This window comes from Rhinopithecus roxellana, chromosome 16, assembly GCF_007565055.1.
Source record: "Rhinopithecus roxellana isolate Shanxi Qingling chromosome 16, ASM756505v1, whole genome shotgun sequence".
Lineage (NCBI taxonomy): Eukaryota > Metazoa > Chordata > Mammalia > Primates > Cercopithecidae > Rhinopithecus > Rhinopithecus roxellana.
In genome coordinates, this window is record NC_044564.1 from 79,449,582 (window position 1) to 79,470,074 (window position 20,493).

Genomic DNA, 20,493 nt, shown 5'->3' on the forward strand with positions numbered 1-20,493 from the left:
GGAAGTCCTAGTCAGAGCAATCAGGCAAGAGAAAGAAATAAATGGCATCCAAGAAGAAGAAGAAGTCAAACTGTCTCTCTTTGCTGATGATATGATTTCATACATAGAAAACCCTAAAGACTTCTTCAAAAGGCTCCTAGAACTGATAAATAACTTCAGTAAAGTTTCAGGATACAAAATCAATGTACAAAAATCAGTAGCAATTCTATACACCAGTAACATTCTAGTTTAGGGCCAAATAAAAAAAAAATGCCATTTAAATAAACACAAAATAGGAATATATCTAACCATGGAAGTTAAATATTCTACAAGGCAAACTACAAAACACTGCTGAAAGAAATCAAGATGACTGAATAAATATAAAAATACTCCATGCTCATGGATTGGAATAATCAATATCATTAAAATGACCACACTGTCCAAAGCAAGTTACAACTCCAATGCTATCCCTAGCAAAATATCAAGTCATTTTTCACAGAATCAGAAAAATATTCTAAAATTCGTATGGAACCAAAAAGGAGCCTGAATACCCAAAGCAATCCTAAGCAAAAAGAACAAAGCCAGAGACATCACATTACCCAACTTCAAACTATACTAAAAGGCTACAGTAACCAAGCAGCATGGTACTGGTACAAAAACAGACACAAAGACAAATAGAACAGAATAGAAAACCCAGAAATGGACCCATACACCTACAACGATCTGATCTTCAACAAAATTGACAAAAATGAGCAATAATGAAAGGACTCTCTGTCTAATAAATGGTGCCAAGATAACAGCTAACCCTATGCAGAAGAATGAAATTAGACTCCTACTTCTCACCTTTTGCAAAAATTAACTCAAGATGGATTAAATATTTAAATGTAAAACTTCAAACTATAAAATCCTAGAAGAAAACCCAGGAAATACCCTTCTCCACATTGGCTTTGGCAAATAATGTATGGCTAAGTTCCAGAGAGCAATTGCAACAAAACTAAAAATACGCAAGAGGGACCTAATTAAAGAGTTTCTGTACAGCAAAAGAAATTACCAACAGAGTAAACACGCTACAGAATGTGAGAAAATATTTGCAAACTATACATCTGACAAAGATCTAGTTTCCAGAATCTACAAATAACTTAAATCAGCAAGCAAAAAACAAATATTTTAATTGAAAATGGGCTAAGGACATGAACAGACGCTTATCAAAAGAAGACATACAAGGGGCCAATAAACATATAAAAAAAATGCTCAACGTTCACTAATCATTAGAGAAATGGAAATCCAAACCACAATGACATACCATTTCACAGTCATCAGAAGGCTATTAAAAAGCCAAAACATAACAGATGCTGGTGAGGTTGTGGAGAAAAGAGAACGCTTATACGCTGCTAGTGGGAATGTAAATTAGTTCAGCTACTGTGGAAAGCAGTTTGGAGATTTCTCAGGGAACTTAAAGCAAAACTATTATTCAACCCAGCAATCCTACTGGGTAATCCAAACATAAAATTTATTTTATCAAAAAGATTACATGCACTTGTATGTTCATTGCAGCCCTATTGACAACAGCAATGGAATCAACCTAGGTGCCCATCAACAGTGGGATTGTATAAAGAAAACATGGTACATATACACCATGAAATACTACACGTCCATAAAAAGAATGAAATCATGTTCTTTGTAGCAACATGGATGCAATTGGAGGCCATTATCCTAAACAAATTAACATGAGAACAAAAAACTAAGTACTGCATATTCTCAATTTTAAGTGGAAGCTAAACATTGAATACACATAGACATAAAGGTAGCAACAATAAACACTCGGGACAACTAGATGGGAGAGGGAAGCACGGACTAAAAATTCACCTATTACATGCTATGTTTACCACCTGGGTGATGGGACCATCTGTGTCCCAAACATCAGCATTATGCAATATACCCGTGTAACAACCCTGCACATGTACCTCCTGAGTCCAAAACAAAAACAACAACAAAATGCCTCTTCTACTCTAATGTAAAATCTATGAAGTGAAGAATTTTAAAAACTTAAAATATTTAATATAATACAAGTAATATGTGTTATATATACTTAAATAGTCATATTCAACTTAGTGTGCTTATTCATTATTGCCTGCTTCATCCCTATTGAATGTAATCTTGACAGGAATTTCTATCCTTTTGTCCGTTTAGTTCATCAATGTATCCTCAGTGCCTATATGCGGAGTAAACAATTCAGAGTAATCAAGGACAACTCCAGCATTCCTAGTCTGAAAACTGGAAGGTTGAATTTGCTGTTTATAGGCAACAAGGAGGAGCGAAGAGAGAAAGAGAGAGGAGAGAAAAGCTGCAGCCCTTTGGGCAGCCCAGACTTGGGAGCTCCTGGAGCTAGGGCTGTGATTTGCCCTTTGCAGCCCTGCGGTTCCTGGAGTCTCCAAGTTTCCAGGCACCAACGCATTCCGTGGTGCCAGCTGCGGCTTGGTGCAGCTGCAGCCTTGCAGTGAGCCAGCACCCGTGCCAGCACCTGAAGCTGCCCACCCCGCTGTAGCAGCCAGCGAGCCTGACTGTGTGCAGTGGCCAGACCTCATGCTCACTCCCTCACACATCTCTCACTGCTTCACTCTAGTCTCTTTGGAAGCATGGGATCCAGGCCAGTAGTGTGAACTGAGCGCAGCCTGCCAGGAGGAGTGGGCCCAGTGGACCTGAGCAAAACTCACGCAAAGGTGCCACGGCACAGAGGTATCTGGACAGAAGAGCAACTCCCCCAAGGATCCCATAACAGTATCAATATTTTTCAATCAGGAGGAAATTGCCTACTTCTTGTTGAGCAGTGTTGCTAAGGGTGTATTTAGGAGTTGTATTAGTTTCTAGGCCTGCTGTAATACATTACTACAAACTGGTGGCTTCAAATAACAGCAATGTATCCTTTCACAGTTTTGCCGGCCAGAGTCCAAAAGCGAGGTGTTAGTAGGGCTGTGCTCCTTTAAAGTCTTTAGGGAAGAGTCCTTCCTTGCCTCTTCCAACTTCTGGTGGCTGCTGGAAGTCCTTGGCTTCCTTTATTGGTGGCCACATCACTCCAATCGCTGCTGCTCCAAATCTCACATCACCTTCTCTTTTGTCTGTTATGAGGATACTTGTCATTAAATTTAGGGCCCACCTAAGTAATCCGGGATGACCTAATTTCAAGATCTTTGACTTAATTACATCTGCAAAAACCCTTTTTCACAGCTTCCACGGATTTGGACATGGACATTTTTAAGTGGGGGGCCATTATTTGACCCACTACGAGAGTTCAGAGCCTTCTTGAGAAATACTAGCCCTTACCCACTGACATGAGTCTATTCATGCTGGGAGTGGTAAAAGATACCAGGACCTGAATGCCTTTGTTCCCATCTTTAACAGACACCATCCAAATTCAGTGATGGAACAAGTGAATTTAGCACATGAGTAAATTTAATCTTCACATATATGTTGCTGGGTGCTAGAATTTAAAACATTGTTTTCAGTGCCCCCATTCTGAAACGTATGTAACTGGGATGTAAGTCTCCTCACCACCCTGGCCAAAGCCCTACCTATTCACTGAACCCCCCTCTGTTTTGTGCTGTGGGTGGGAGGAGGGCGTTACTTATTGACTTCCCTGTCCTCAATAACCTGGGTAACTGGAGACAGAGGAATCCAGCACCTCCATCCCTAAACCATCACGTTGGAAACTCCTTACTGAAGAAAGTCATTCCCAGTCGTGTCTTCCAAATAGTGCAATTTCATTTGTGTGTTAGGACAGCAACTCTACTAGAAACTATTTCACATCAATAGAAGCATCATTACAACACAAGATCAATATTTCTGATTTTCATGCTTAGTGTTATTTTTTGAGAAAGACCAGAAATTGTCATTTATATGGAGATATGTTCTATTCTGATAATCAGAAAGAACAGATAATGACTTTGGAGAACATCAAGATTAAGGTTCCTAGGGTAAACATTTATCCCTTAGTCAATATAATACTAAAGCCACTAGTACATTTTACCTGAAATAAAAAAGAAGCCATTTTTTTGGTCAACAAGTAATATAGGAAGTCCTATATCTGTTGCATCTATTTCTTAAACTTCTTTTTAAATATAAGAATACAGTACATATGTGGAAAAGTATGCAATTCATAGGTGCACAGCCTAGTCAATTATCACAAAGTAAACACACCTGTTTAATCACCATCCAGGTCAAGAAAAATACCATTGCCCACCTCACTGTCTTCAGGAAAGACCCTTGAGCCCCTTCTCTATCACTACCTTGTCCTTCTCACCAAAAATAGCCACTATCTTGATTGCTAAAAGGATTAATTTTGTCTGCTTTAGAATTTTATATTAAATATATTCTTTAAGCTTTTAAAAATCAAAATATCTGGAAACCACTCCTTTCATGATATTTCATCTCAGAGGTAGAGCAATTATTTCTTTGTAGGTAACTCTCTGTCAGAAAGATGAACAGCTTACCCCATAAATCATTAGCATAAAAACTTATTTATAATTTACATGAGAAGTCAGTATGAAGAGTAACATTATGACCTTGTGATCTAACACACTCACACAAATGGAATTATTAAAAATAAAGATAAATGAACAGTGGAATTTTCTATTTGTAATTTACCTGGTTCTTTCTGCTCTTGTCCTTCTCTCTTGATAGTAAGGTGACTTTAGCCTTTGGGACACAGTAACATTCTCTTGAGTATTTTTCTCTCTACCTGCTTGGTCTCTTGTTCATATTCAATTTTTCTCAACAAAAAGTGTTATTGTTTAGTAGTTAAAAAAAGAAATGACTTCAAAGTCAACAATATGTAGAAAGGCTTATATTTAGTAGCATATTTCAAAAATTATGACTGACCTCAATTCTTATTAACACATGTAAGCATTGTATTAACTCAATTCCAAGGAGAAATCAGGCGTAAGATGCAACGACAAAGGAAAAGGAAAGACTACATTGTATATGCAATCAGGTGTAAGGTACAATCCAGTTTCAGAAATGTTGAAATGTGAAGGGAAAAGTGCATTTTAGGATTTAGGAATAGTGCCATTTGCTGATAATATCAGCAGCGATATGGTCCACAGATGGCTTGATGTTATTATAATTTCCTCTAAAGTGCAAAAAATAAAAATAAAAACACTCAGGAAGTCATTTAGAAATTTACATTGATGTCCATCAGCTGTCCCTGGAAGTAGGAACAAGTTACCCTTTAGAGGTAATGGGGACATTTGTGCGTCATGTCATTTTAGAAGTTCTACACAGCCCCACTTTCCCTCAAATGTTTACCCTATTGTCTACCATTCCTTTTTACTGTCTTAAAAATCCCATCAAAACAAAAGAAATAAAAGGTAACTATGTGAGATGATGAATATGTTAATTTGCTTCACTACAGTTACCTTTTTACTATCTATATCCATCTTATAACATCATGTTGCTGTATACCTTAAAAATACACAGTAAAATTTATTTTTTAAAAAATAATCCCATCTTTTTTTTTTTTTTTTTTTTTTTTTTTTGATGGAGTCTCACTCTGTCACCCAGGCTGGAGTGCAGTGGAGCAATCTCCACTCACTGTAAACTCCGCCTCCTGGGTTCAAGCAAAGGACCATCTTTTGAATCAGTCCTTTGAACACTATTTGTACAAGATGTCTGGAAAAGGAAACTGGTTCCTGAATTTCTCCTCTAGCTTTCTCTTACTTCATTTGCATGGCTGAATTGTATATGTTAGCTAATTGTCACTATTAAAAGCACAGATCCTGACCTTAAGGGAATGAAGTGCAGGACAGATACCTCTTAATTTCCCAAATGCAATCTCAGTTTACTGAGAATAGACAACTCCCTCCAAGGCCTGACAATGCTGGATTAACACAGAGGGAGTTTCCCAAGAGTGTAGAAGAGGAAGCCCAACAGGCTGAGTAAGCTATTTCTTCACTTTGTATGTTTAAGTTAGAGTACTACCTCTTTTGTGTGAACTTTAAGGAATGGTCAGTAAATGCCACTCATTTCAAATTGTTTTGGCTTGCTGGAAAGTAGATGTATTTAGAGAATGGTCATTTGGTATATTTGTTTAAATTTGGTATATTTATAGAAATATACCAAACTTTCTTAATTATTTTCTTTAAATTAAGCTTACTTTATGAAATGTTATTTATTTTAAAGTAAGATTTCCATATAAGTTCTCTAAATAGAATACCACTATCAGTTCCCAAAAATAGAAGATAAACCCTTTTTCCCACTTTGGGAAATCGCTTAGAAGAATGAATTTGGAATTTAGAATCAGAAGACCAGAGTAGTCATCTCAGCTCTGCAACTTCTGTGTTTTCTGATTTTGGGAAAATCACTTGTCTTCTCTGAGTCCCAGTCTCTTCATCCAAAAAAAAAAAAAAAAAAGGTGACGGGATAACAACGTCTTCTTTCTCAAATTACATTAGATAAATCAAGCTGCAAAGGGAAATATGTGGTTCTTTTTATTTTTAAGCTTAAAGTCCAAGCAGTTATGACAAATGGGTTTCACCTCGAGTACAAATGCCCATTCATTCTTAGTGGTTCCTGGACCCCTTTATTGCCAAGGGTTGCGATGAACTGCCTCAAGCAAGGGAGGAAGAAGGCTGCTACTACGTATTTGACACTACTTAACTCCTGCCTCCTCTTTACCAAGCCCTCTTAGCTCACCAGAATCTGCATCTTAGAAGCCACCTCCTATTCAGCATGAACTTTCTTTTTATAAGAGCCCCCAAAGGTCACCTCAAGTAAATCACACTCATGAAATCTCTTTTCAGCCTAAAACTGTCTCCTAAAATGAGACCCTCCCAGGTCCTTCTAATTCTATCACCACTTTCTCACTCCTCCAAAATAAACTGCTTTTCAGTCCAAGGAATTCTTTAGAGAGAGAAGAAACAAGGATCTGCCTGTGTAATTGGGGCTGTTGTTCTATCACTTTCTTTGCTTTGTTATGTGTCACAAAGGCTTAGCAGGTACCCTCCAGAGGAGGCTGGGGTGGAGGAAAAATGTGTGAGGCCTGTGGTCTAGTTAGTGTTGAAGTCTTCATAGCAGCTTGCTTAATGCTAATTTCCTAGTCTTTGCAAATAGATCCTGCAGTGGAAAGTGCTACCAATAGTGACATAGTAGAAAAGCCATGGGCCATAAAAAACTATTTATGACACTTCCCCATTTTTCCAGCTCACACTCTGGAATGAACCACTAAACAAGTAATTAATACACACAGAAAAAAATATCCTTCTGGGGTTTAAGGCTCTGTCTTAGTAGGAGAAGAATACTGTGGAAGGAAACTTGACAGAGAATACTTTGGAGAACTTAAGTGATGTTTTGATGCCAACAGATTCTGAAAGCTGACATCAGCATTTCTAATATTTGTCCATTATTGTTTAATATGATAGGTTAAGTGTTGCTTCAGGGAGCTTGGAATTATTCACTTCCAAAAAGTGAGGAGGATGCTCATTATTTCTCTTATTACTTCTCTTTAGAATTTGCATTGCTTTTACCATCCACAAACTGTTCCTTGGTAATTTTTATTACTAACAAACCCATAACCTGATTGGTTTCTCTTGAAATAGAGGGTATTGTGAAGTCACTCAGGATACAGATATAGTGCTGATGGGATCAATTAAAACGAATTGTAGCCCAGGGAAAGGTGCTTTGTGAAGCATTACAATGTGACGAAGATGAGTTTAGAAATAATCACTTACTTTATGACCACATTTCATAGTCTTGCTCACCCACATATTTGTGACAATCATATTCTGGACCAACATAAAGGGTGAGCTAGAGGAAGACAAATTTGCAAACATTACAATTTGAAAATAATTGATGTTTATTAACAAGCACATCATCATTTCAAAGCACTTTCAAGAAAAAGCATTTTCTTTCCTAGGCAACTAAAGAGGGCTGTTAATTCAGACGGAATCATCTGAAAGCTTTTCCATATCGCCTACTTACTTTATTTTCTTTTACTCCCCTCCCCAATAAAAATCATAGCACCTCTGGGTGATAGCATTTGAAAATGACAAAAAGAACCCAGACGTTGACCTAAAGGCCAAGGTTAATTGGATGTGCGTGAGATAGTGCTGTAACTTCTTATTGAATTGGGTGGCTGAGCTGCATGGTTCTTGTGGTATTATTTCAGGATCTGAATTTAGTGATTATATAAGAAACTTCTAATATGCTAAAGAGTTTAATAACCCATGTCTAAACTTCCCTGCCATAACTTCAGTTTTCATCCAGAATCTCCATTACTCAGATCTTTTCAATGGCTTCTTTTCTGGCTGCTGAGGAACCCAGAAACTTCTGCCTGGCTTTAAAGGTTTACTTTCCTTGCATTCCTTCTCTCCTTTCTTATCCTTGTTTCTCAGGCTGCTCTCTGTAATATCCCTCAAACTGGATCTTTTCCTCCCTCCGTTCCTTCTCCCCTCACCTTCGTTTTATCAACCAATTCCCTATATTTGACTTTTCTTTTTCTCTGTCTGCCTCTCCAAGTCAGCAAAACCCAGTCAAGTTCCATTTCTTCCAGGGACCTGGATTAGTCCATTCTCTACCAAGCTGTCTTTCCTCTAAAATACCATTTTTAAAGCCATGTTATCCAGTAGAAATAAAATGCAAACCACACAAGTAAGTTTATGTTGTACTGTAGAAACAGGTCAAATGAATTTCGACAATATAGTTTATTTAATCTAATCTATCATTTCCACCTGTAATAAACTTAAAATTATTAATGAGATATTTCCATTTTTTTCTAAGTCCTAGAAATCTGGTTTATATTTTAGACTTAAAGCACATCTCAGTTTGGACAAGCCACATAGCAAGTGCCCAGTGTTGCCAGAGCTTACTACATTGAACAGTGTGTGTTCAGAGCCTGTGCCACATTCTCTAGCTCTCAATCATGTACTTCCTTATTTCATAGCCTTCTATCAGACCAAATTGCAAGCAACTCCGTAGAGTTGGCGGCCCCATTTTACATTTCCTCTGTCTTCACATTTTATTCCTGTGTGTGTAGTAAGCTATTAGTAATTGCCTATTGATGAATTGGTAATATTAATTTTACCTGTGACCTCTTAAACACAGCATACTTATTCCTACTACAGTGTCCTCAGGCTTGACATTTCCCTCCTCTTCCCCATATTTATATTATGATTCAATAACCAAATCACCTCTGTTTTGTTAGATCTGTATCTCTGTGGGTATGTTGGATGAGATTATAAGAAATAGATGTGCATTATTTGCAGTTCTATTGCACTAGAGAGCAGCATTTTCACAGAATACTCATCATTCAGACAATTCAGGCAAAATAGGATTGATAGCTGAAATCAATGGGATAATTGCCTCCATTGTTCTTTTTTACTTTCCTAACAGAGACCTGGCCAACTGCTTGTAAGAGTCTCCTGGTCACAGAATCCAACCATGAAGCAGAGGCCCTTCAATTTGATTACAATGGCAAAGACACAGTTTTATAAGCTGAAACTAAATCACTGGGATAGGAATAGCTTATAAAATTGCAGGGAGGGAAGGTCATGAGGAAGAAAAGGAAACCTTAGAGAGTACAAGGACAGATAGGGGACCTGAAGTAGAGGACAAGATGAGGAGATTACTAAATTCTGTTGGGGGTGCTAAAATTGGGGGAGCATGAGAAACATACTATAACTGGGAACCTCAGTTTTAAAAATATAGTTTAACCACCCACTTTCCTTTCATCCTTTCATTCCTTTCCTCTCCAGACATTCCCCTCTGGCAATGCCTGCTTATTTAGTTATGTTCTTGAGAAATTCCAGAGGGCAATGTTGAAACAAACCATGCATGGAGCCCTGAGTGCAGAATCCTCCTGCTTAGTGAGGAGTCACTAACAATTAGTCCACCACCATTGGGCTGAATTCAGAATAATACCAACTAGACTTCCAGATGGGTGACTATCTGAGATAGCCATTGGAACAAGACACACAGAGACCCTGCCCCCTGCACCCCTCCTGCATGCCTCCCATACCAAGTTTTCCTTTGAAAACTCTATGGTAAATTTTAAAATTTAAGATAGTCCTTGTGACTATAGTTCACAGTCTTCTTGGTTTGCTGCTTCTCCGATTAAAATTGCTTTTCCTCCCACCAACCTTCCTCCGTATGTCTAGCTTTAGAGCAGCAAGCAGCTGAACCTGGGTTCAGTTACAATGCAGACCTTACCTATTCCACAATTTTATAAACAAAATGCTGAAGTGTACCATTTCAAGCCCTATTATCAATTTACTTTAAGGGAAAGGTCCCCAAAAGAGAATGATGGAGTTATAATTCTAGAACTTTGCCAATAAACAATAAAATTCCTTGATTTTTCTCATCATATAAATTGTCAAAATTACAAATGTTATCTCCATACCGTATAATGTTTTAAGACATCTCACAGTCTTTATTGAGAATCTGTCAATTGGTTCTTATTAAACAAATAACTCATTTATTTAATTTTAAAGTCTTGTTTCTGTTTCTTATCAGTAACATCAATCTTAGCTCCCCATTAACTTTCTTCTCGTGTAATAACAAATATATCTGCCACTGAATGGAATTGCTTAACTTGGCTTAATTTTACATTTTACATTCTCCACATTTTAAACTTTTGGTGCCTTCACATGCTGGTGGAATTTTGACAGAAGAATCTTATGATCACATCCAATTTAATAAAAACAAAGGCATAAATGAGGACCCACAGTGGCTTCTGTGATGAAGGGCTTGAGAATTTACTGTGGCTTAGCTGTGAACATTCTCTTAAATTTCTGCTGCTGATATTTTTTTCATTCAGGACCTACACATGTTGCCCATGCTCTGGCCAATTTTTTAGTCAAAAACACAGGCCTCAACATGTTCATGCTGACTACTGAGGGGCTTGGGAGATCTCAGTCTCAATACATATTTGTCACTTGTTAGCTGATGCCTGGCACTCTAAAACAAAAGCATCCCTCCTTTCCCTCACATATATTGTCAATGAAAATGGAAATGTTTACCGATGGAAGATTTTGCTTCTTAGTAATTTATGGCTGTGTTTGGTAAAGTGTATGTAGTTTGCAGACTGAGCCAATCCATAATGCTTACTTTTTTCTATCTTATGTTTGCTTTAATTTTATTTATTGAGATTTAATTTTAAATTTCTTACAGTTAACAATAAAAAATTGGAATTTGTATTTTGAATGTCTGTGATTTTTAAATTTCATTTTCTAGAAATTAATTATTGCATTTTACAAAAGTACTGGCCTTCAATGGGTCTGTTGTCACAGATAGTTTGAGAAACACTAATTTTATTCCTTGCTGTGTGGAGTAGGCAAGGGATACCCCCAACCTTCAACCTTAGAATAGATTTTGATAGGAGAAAGGAAACACAGAGCCCCAGAGGAAATAAAATAGGGGGAATAGTGGTTTCAGGGAAAAACATTGCTGCCCTTGTTCATTTGCTCGAGGCTAGTCCCTGCACCTGTTCACAAACCTACCTTTCTACAAGCTTTTATTGAATACATTCTATGTTTAAGGAATTGTCCTTGGTGCCGAAAGGTATAGCCTTTATTTTCTTTTTGTTAAAGCTTTAGTCCAGTGGTTCTCAGATTTGCCTGCTGTATATCACAATAACTTGGGAAGCCTTGTTAAAGACTGTAGATTCCAGAGTTCCATCTGAAAACCCACTGAATAAATATATGTGGGAATGGCGTCTTTAAAGTTGTGTTTTCTAAAGGTTTTGCATGATTTTGATGTCTGGCTTGGTTTGGGTAGCACTGCTTTAGCCCTTGGTCACCTTTGTCTTGAAATGAGGTAAAGCAGAATTAGCAGTGATTGGAATTTGGAATATAAAAATGTAATAAACTCAATAATCATGTATTAAACACTCCACTTTTCCACATGATGGATACAAAGAAGTTGTAGTAGTGAGGGTAATTAATGCTGGATACTATAAACACAATACTCTCACTTTAATGGCCCCATGTAATAGATCTTTGTGTCTTGTTCACACAGGGTCCTGTGCATATTTTCCTGGTCAAGCTGTTTCCCTGGTGAACTCTTCTCAAAACAGTAAATCAGAAATCCAGGTTCTTTCAGTTTGGATCCCCACAATCCTTATTACACGGCCTCCAGTTTGTCCATGAAAGAGAAAAGAGGATCATGTCGAGGGATTTTTAAATACCAGGCCTATATGTGGTGTGCATACCTTCTGCTCACATTGCCTGTCTAAAAGTAGTCACAGCACCTCAATTAGATGAAAAGGGACAAAGAAATGACCTCTTCCTGAGTGTCTGGGAAGGAAAAGAAGTGGTTTGGTGACTACATAGTGTTTTCTCTGACACAGATATGTAAAATGTAATTTCTGTTAATCTTTTAAGCAGCCTCATTTTCCCCAAAGTAGTGGTGAATAAGACCACTGAAGAGACACACTTTAAGCAAGTATAAGTTTATTACAGTAGATTCTATGAAGATATTTGAAAGGATGTTTGTTCTGCTCCCTCTTTGCCATTCTAAACATTATATGGTGATGGAGACCACTTGATTTTGTCTTATACATTATATCATCAGTACCTCTAAGAATGGGTGTATATTGGCCATCCCCTATGAAGTCGCCAAATACTACTGTTGCCATTTTACATTCCAGATATTTTCAAGGCAAGTTATCTTCTGGTCTACCTCATACAATCTTTGATAGACAAAAATTCCTTAATATACAAAAGACAAGCAGTATTGTTAGAGAAAACAAAGATTCTAACTCGCTAAAATCTGACTAAATCTTGACTAAAATAAAATTCTCAAATCTTAACTCATGAATTTTGCAGTCTCTTTGGGAGATGAATCATCCACTTTTGAAATATTAAGAGTGTAATATTACATATAATAAAATACTAGTAGCAAATGTAGGGAAATTATATGTAGTAACTGTTAAGACTTTAGGATCACAGGATAGTATAGAGAAGACAGAAGTCTGTCTGGCTTGAATAACCTTTAAAGGTTTTATTTACTTTCATGATACCTGATGACAGTGCAGGGGCAAGCTAGCTTTTTCTTAAGCTTGAACAAAAGTAACCTATGCAAAGCTTCTCCAGATGTTATCGTATATTGTCTTCCCAGACTTCTCAAAATTCTATCCTTTCTCCTTACCATTACATCCCATGTCCCGTAATAAGGTCTTCAGTAAAGTATGGCTGGAAGAGGCTAGGGATTCTTATCTTTATGTTATACTTCATGATCTACAATACTGCCAGTATATTCATTAGAATTTGAATATCTTCCACTTTTTTAGTTTCCCAGATGCTCTATATTTTAAGAATAACATTGAAACTTAAGGATCCCAAGAACCAAAAAACATGAGGAAGGGAGAGGGGCAGGACAAGAGTGCTTTGTCTTACAGCATGGTGCCCTGGAATTCAGTGTAAAGATTAGACTTTTGCAAAGCTTCCTTAACATTAATTTTCCTCAGACTTGGATAGTATAAATTCACAGTAATGCTCCCTCATTTTTATTCTGAATGGTTCCTGGGAGTTATCCATTTACTTCTGGACCCCAAATTGGGATCCTCACTGAATCCTACTGAAGGGTTCTGGCTGGAGCCCTTAATAGCTTCTAGTCATTAAAAAGTTGAGTAGGGCAGCCCTTCCCAAGGCCATCATCTCTTTTATAAGTCTTGACTGCTAACTGACTGATCTTATTGATTCCTCATTTGAGTAGATACCACATAATTGGATTCTTCAATATGTTCTTTCATTAACCTTTTTGTTCGTTAATTTTTTTTTTTTTTTTTTTGAGACAGAGTCTCACTTTGTTACTCAGGCTGGAGTGCAGTGGCGAAATCTCAGCTCACTACAAGCTCCGCCTCCTGGGTTCATGCCATTCTCCTGCCTCAACCTCCCGAGTAGCTGGGACTACAGGAGCCTGCCACCACACCCGGCTAATGTTTTGTATTTTTAGTAGAGACTGGGTTTCACCATGTTAGCCAGGATGGTCTCAATCTCCTGACCTCGTGATCCACTTGCCTCGGCCTCCCAAAGTGCTGGGATTACAGGCGTGAGCCACCACGCCGGGCTTGTCCATTAATATTCTTATCCAGCACCAGATGATCTGGATCTTCCATGGCTCTTCCAGAATGTGCTGTACTTTTTCCATAATTTATCAAGGTTGGTCTCTGGTCACTGCATGTGTGAGGACACTGAAAGGGAGATTGTTCTTCTGGATAGGCCTCATGTGAATTCAATTCTCTAGGATAGTGGTTGATAACTAAGTTTGAGGAGCTGGAACACACAATCCAGTCTTGTCGAATAAAAAGGAACTTAAAACTCAGTGGGGGTAGGTGATTTAAACAGTCACTCTACATGTTAAAAGTAGAATCCATAAAAGCTAGGCGAAGGTATGACCATTGAAAGGCATCTAAATCCAAACGTAAATACAACAATTTTATTGGAGTAAGAGATTAGCCACTTCAAATTATTTTTTTCTTATTAGGTTTATGTGCTGAGTTTCTGAGCTGGATCCTTAGGAAATAACTCATCAGAAAAAAAGTTGTATGTCCAAAATTGTTCAATGAACCATGATTCAAAAATAGCAACACTTTTTAAACAACCCAATGTTCAATAAGAGAGGAATGGTTAAACAATTGATAATGCACCTCAATGACAGATTAATCATTTTCTTTTTTTCCTTTTTTTAAAAAAATCAACCAAAATTTATTTAATTAAGGATAAAATTACTTTTGCATTTCTCTAAAACCACAGTAAATACAGTTCTTGGCATAAAGATACAGTCTTTATAATTTAAAGCCTCCCTACCTGCAAGATTACATATATAAAACTCCCATTATTGTTATATAATAGTGGATTAGTTAATAAAATTAAAGTAGCTATACTATCTAGAATAAAATAAAATGGAAATAATTTACTCATAAGATTCATATTTAAATCATCTTTATTTAGAAAACACTATCCTGAGAATTATAATTCCATTAAGCTTCAATGTGAGCAAAAGTGTAATCACTTAAGTAACAGCAATTACTTAAACTGAAAAAGAGATCAGTCAAAATTACTTTTGAAGAGAGCAAAAATATTGTCAGGTTTCTTGCTGTGGTTCTGGATGTTCTGTAGCAGGCTCATGTGAAGGCAGAATCAGCCCTGAAGGGAACTCAGTTCTACCTTCAGAATGTGGGGGTTAGGGGGAAAATCCAGGTCTTGGGGAAAGGTAAGGAGGAAAACCCCTCGGTGTAGACATTTCTCCTTGCAAATGGAGCATGTGATGGACCTGGGAAATCCCTTGGTGGAAAATAATCTCAAGAAGTTCCAAACATGGTTCCTGGACGAGGTCGGGGGAGACGAGGTCCTCTTCTCATGAATGGGCCCCTTGTATTCCCTGGAAACAATGGACCTCTGATTGGAGCAACAGGTGGAGGAAAAAAGCAAGGGCCAGTTGCTTCATTTTCAGCAGGGAGAGATGAATCAGACACATTTAAATTACCAAGGTCATCTTTTGTATCATTTCTACTGGATTCCATTTCTGAAAGCATTGACCCATTCATTTCATCCAAAGAAGTCATATTGAAACTTGTGAGTTCTGCTGGTTCAGACAGTGTGCCAGAATTAGAATAAAATCTGTCTTGCCTTTGAGGAGGAATAGCTGAATCAGGATATGATTGTCCTGGTGGAGGAGACATCATCCCACGGTCCTGTTCCCATGGAGGTGACAGAGACCCAGTGTCAAAAGAAGCCCTATGATGATTGGTTAACCTATCACATCTTGATTCTCTTCTTTCACTGATAATCTGATGGTCCAGAGGATTCCCTGGACCTCTTGAGCCTCTTCCTCCTTCCCCTGGAAGCAAAGATGAGAGTCTGAGTGGACCCTCCAACAAGGTTGGAGAATAGAGAAAAACTCTTGTTTTGAATGAAGGCCGACCCTATGTTGAGGGACCATTCGGGGAATGCTCTCCACCAAATGCTGTAATTGGAGCATCAAGGGCATAAGAATCTTTTTCTGAAAGTTCAAATTTAAACTCTGTTTCACTTAATTTTTGTCTGTAGTGAGCATTTTCTTTCCTTAAATCATTGAGGTTTCTTTCAGCAGTCCAAGCTGCCAACCAATTATTACGTGCTTTTTTTTTTTTTTTTTTTTTTTTTTTTTTTTTTTTGAGACGGAGTCTTGCTCTATCGCCCAGGCTGGAGTGCAGTGGTGCGATCTCGGCTCACTGCAAGCTCTGCCTCCCAGGGTCACACCATTCTCCTGCCTCAGCCTCCCGAGTAGCTGGGACTACAGGCGCCCGCCACCACGCCTGGCTAATTTTTTGTATTTTTAGTAGAGATGGGGTTTCACCGTGTTAGCCAGGATGGTCTCGATCTCCTGACCTTGTGATCCGCCTGCCTCTGCCTCCCAAAGTGCTAGGATTATGGGCCTGAGCCACCGCGCCCGGCCTTATGTGCTTTTTTTATTGTGGGAAATAATCCATCCTTGATAAGAATGAATAGTTCTCTCCAATTCTTCTTCAAGATCTTTGGCTTGCTTTCTATAGATCCAGCTTTTCAGAACAGCTCTTCGCTTATATAGATCCAGCTCTTCAGTGGCATGGCTGATCTTTTCGTGCACTTTAGAAAGTTTCTCTTCCTTCTCTAACCGGTAATTTTCCTCTACTGCTAATTTCTTGTGGAGTTTCATTTCATTTTCTTGGTATAATTCAATCATTACTTTAGGTTTTTGTCGAAGCTTCTGATTCTCACTTTCAAAATGTGTGTTTTCTGACTGCAAAGATGCTTGTTCAGTCTGAAGATTTTTAATATGCTCTGTAAGCTCTTCCTTTGTTTTATCAACTTCAGATAACTGACTATAAATTTGGTTTCTTTCTCCTTCTAAGGTTTTTAAAGAAGTATTTAACTTAGCAGCATGAGTCAGTTTCTTCAAAGCTCCTTTTGGAGGATTAACTAAGTAAGCACCATTTTCTGATTCACTGTTCATTTCTAATTCCAAGTTATCAACTTCTGCGGTGTCTTCTCCAAGCATAGCAGCCTGATCTTTCACCTTTAGCAAGCGTTCAGAGTCTTGATGTGATTTTCTTTATCATTTAGAACTTGTTCTGTGTGTACTTTGGAGTCTTCAAATGTTATTTTCTGTTTATTAAGTTCACTCACTTGCTCTTTCCATGCCTCAGCTTCTTGCAAAAGCTGTTTCTAGTTTTCCTGAAGTTGAGAATTTTCATTCAAAGCATCTTTTACTACTATCTTCAGTCATTCTTCATTCATTTGAAATATGGTGAAGTTCATTTTGGCTTCAGCTACTTGTGATTTGAGGGATGTTGACTCATCTTTTAGCGACTGTATCCTTTTGGAAATATCCACCATCAATTCACCTTGTTCAGAATGTTTAGATTTCTCTTACCTCTTTCTAGACGAGTATTTCACCCTCAAGTTCAGAATTGGACCTGTTTAGCTTTTCACGGGTTGCCTCCAAACTTTGTGCTTCTGCTGCCTCCTTCTCAAAACTGACATCCTTTAAAGATGACTCTACTTCATAGCCTTCATACTCTTTTCGAACAAGGCTACATTTTTCAAGTAGTTTACATTTTTCTTCACTTAGTCCAGAAAGCGTTACAGCAAGCTTTTTCTCTCTTCCCACATAAAGCCGACTCCTAACCGATCTAAAACTTCTCCACAAAAAGAGAACAGCAAAAAATCCAACAACAGCTGCACATATCAACAACTCCCATGGAAAACCATAAGGATTAGAGTCTGGTCTCATACTTTGGGGCAGTGCTGCCACAACCCTGCCTAGCTCCTCCAGGACCAGCCCCAAATACGGCTGAGGGGTAGCCCCAGGCTCCTCCATAGCGCAAAGGCTTCTCTGGCAGTTGCCAAAGTAAACTTGGCCTGTCAGGGGCCACAATAAGCTGCAGAGAACACGCAGCCTTCAGTCTGAAACCCGAATCCGCAGGCAGCAAACAGAGCGGACCATTGCCAAGCCGCCTGCGGGGGGAGCTGGGACACGGGCAACCAAAGGTCTCACAGGCCCGCATTGCCCACCCTGGCCCCTCTGTTACACTTTACATCCTGAGGCAGCACCTTTTATTATTATACTTTAAGTTCTGGGGTACATGTGCAGAATATGCAGGTTTGTTACCTAGGTATACACATTGCATTGTGGTTTGCTGCACCCATCAACCTATCATCTACATGAGGTATTTCTTCTAATGCTATTCCTCCCCTATCCCCCAACCCCCCCACAGGCCCTGGAGTGTGATGTTCCCCTCCTTGTGTCCAATTGTTCTCATTGTTCAACTCCCACTTGTGAGTGAGAACATGTGGTGTTTGGTTTTCTGTTCTTGCGATATTTTGCTGAGAATGATGGTTTATTGATTTGTGTATGTTGAACCAGCCTTGCATCCCAGCGATGAAGCCGACTTGATCCTGGTGGATAAGCTTTTTGATGTGCTGCTGGATTCATTTTCGCATCGATGTTCATCAGAGATATTGGCCTGAAATTTTCTTGTTTTTGTTGTGTGTCTGCCAGGTTTTGGTATCAGGATGACGCTGGCCTCATACAATGAGTTAGGGAGGATTCCCTCTTTTTCTATTGAAATAGTTTCGGAAGGAATGGTACCAGCTCCTCTTTGTACCTCTGATAGAATTTGGCTGTGAATCTCTCTGGTCCTGGGCTTTTTAATTTTTTTTGATAGGCTATTAATTACTGCCTCAATTTCAGAACTTGTTATTAGTCTCTTCAGGGATTCGACTCCTTCCTGGTTTAGACTTGGGAGGGTGTATGTGTCCAGGAATTTATCCATTTCTTCTAGATTTTCTAGTTTATTTGTGTAGAGTTGTTTTATAATATTCTCTGATGGTAGTTTGTATTTCTGTGGGATCAGTGGTGATACCCCCTTTATCATTTTTTATTGCATCTATTTGATTCTTCTCTCTTTTCTTCTTTATTAGTCTGGCTAGTGGTCTATCTATTTTGTTAATGTTTTCAAAAAACCAGCTCCTGGATTCGTTGATTTTTTTTGAAGGGTTTTTCATGTCTCTCTCCTCTTAAGTTCTGCTCTGATCTTAGTTATTTATTGTCTTCTGCTAGCTTTTGAATGTGTTTGCTCTTGCTTCTCTAGTTCTTTTAATTGTGATGTTACGGTGTCAGTTTTAGATCTTTCCTTTCTCTTTTGGGCATCTAGTACTATAAATTTCCCTCTTAACACTGCTTTAAATGTGTCCCAGAGATTCTGGTACATTGTGTGTTTGTTGTCATTGGTTTCAAAGAACTTCTTTATTTCTATCTTCATTTTGTTATACCCAGTAGTCATTGAGGAGCAGGTTCAGTTTCCATGTAGTTGTGTGGTTTTGAGTGAGTTTCTTAATCCTGAGTTCTAATTTGATTGCACTGTGATCTAAGAGACTGTTTGTTATGATTTCCATTGTTTTGCATTTGCTGAAGAGTATTTTACTTCCCATTATGTGGTCAATTTTAGAATAAGTGTGATGTGGTGCTGAGAAGAACGTATATTCTATTGATTTGGGGTCTGTTAGGACCACTTGATCCAGAGCTGAGTTCAAGTCCTGAATATCCTTGTTAATTTTCTGTCTTGTTGATCTGTCTAATATTGACAGTGGAGTGTTAAAGTCTCCCACTATTATTGTGTGGGAGTCTAAGTCTCTGTAGGTCTCAAAGAACTTGCTTTATGAATCTGGGTGCTCATGTATTGGGTGCATATATATTTAGGATAGTTAGCTCTTCTTTTTGCATTAATCCCTTTACCATTATGTAATGCCCTTCTTTGTCTCTTTTGATCTTTGTTGGTTTAAAATCTGTTTTATCAGAGACTAGAATTGCAACACCTGCTTTTTTTTTTCTTTCCATTTCCTTGGTAAATATTCCTCCATCCCTTTATTTTGAGCCTATGTGTGTCTTTGCATGTGAGATGGGTCTCCTGAATATAGTACACTGATGGGTCTTTACTCTTTACACAATTGGCCAGTCTGTGTCTTTTAATTGGGGTATTTAGCCCATTTACATTAAAGGTTAATATTGTTATGTGTTAATTTCATCCTGTCATTATGATACTAGCTGGTTATTTTCCCTGTTAGTTGATACAGTTTTTTCAAAGTGTCAATGGACTTTAAAATTTGGCATGTTTTTGCAATGGCTAGTACTGGTTGTTTCTTTCCATGTTTGGTGCTTCCTTCAGGAGCTCTTGTAAGGCAGGCCTGCTGTTGACAACATCTCTCAGCATTTGCTTGTCTGTAAAGGATTTTATTTCTCCTTCACTTATGAAGCTTAGTTTGGCTGAACATGAAATTCTGTTTTTGAATTCTTGAAAACTCTATTCCTTAAGACTGTTGAATATTGGCCCCCACTCTCTTCTGGCTCGTAGGGTTTCTGCAGAGAGATCTGCTGTTAGTCTGATGGGCTTCCCTTTGTGGATAACCCGACCTTTCTATCTGGCTGCCCTTAACATTTTTTCCTTCATTTCAACCTTGCTGAATCTGATGATTATGTGTCTTGGGGTTGGTCTTCTCAAGGAGG

At 38.2% G+C, this 20,493-nt stretch overlaps 1 pseudogene across 1 annotated transcript; it reads right to left on the minus strand.

The window, feature by feature from the left end:
• Positions 1-14,802: 14,802 nt before the first annotated feature.
• On the minus strand, positions 14,803-17,808 carry LOC104679000 (annotated as a pseudogene). The gene is made up of 2 exons (XR_004054083.1): positions 16,413-17,808; positions 14,803-16,086 (listed from the first exon to the last, which is right to left on the minus strand). The product of XR_004054083.1 is annotated as a melanoma inhibitory activity protein 2-like (transcript).
• Positions 17,809-20,493: the final 2,685 nt, after the last annotated feature.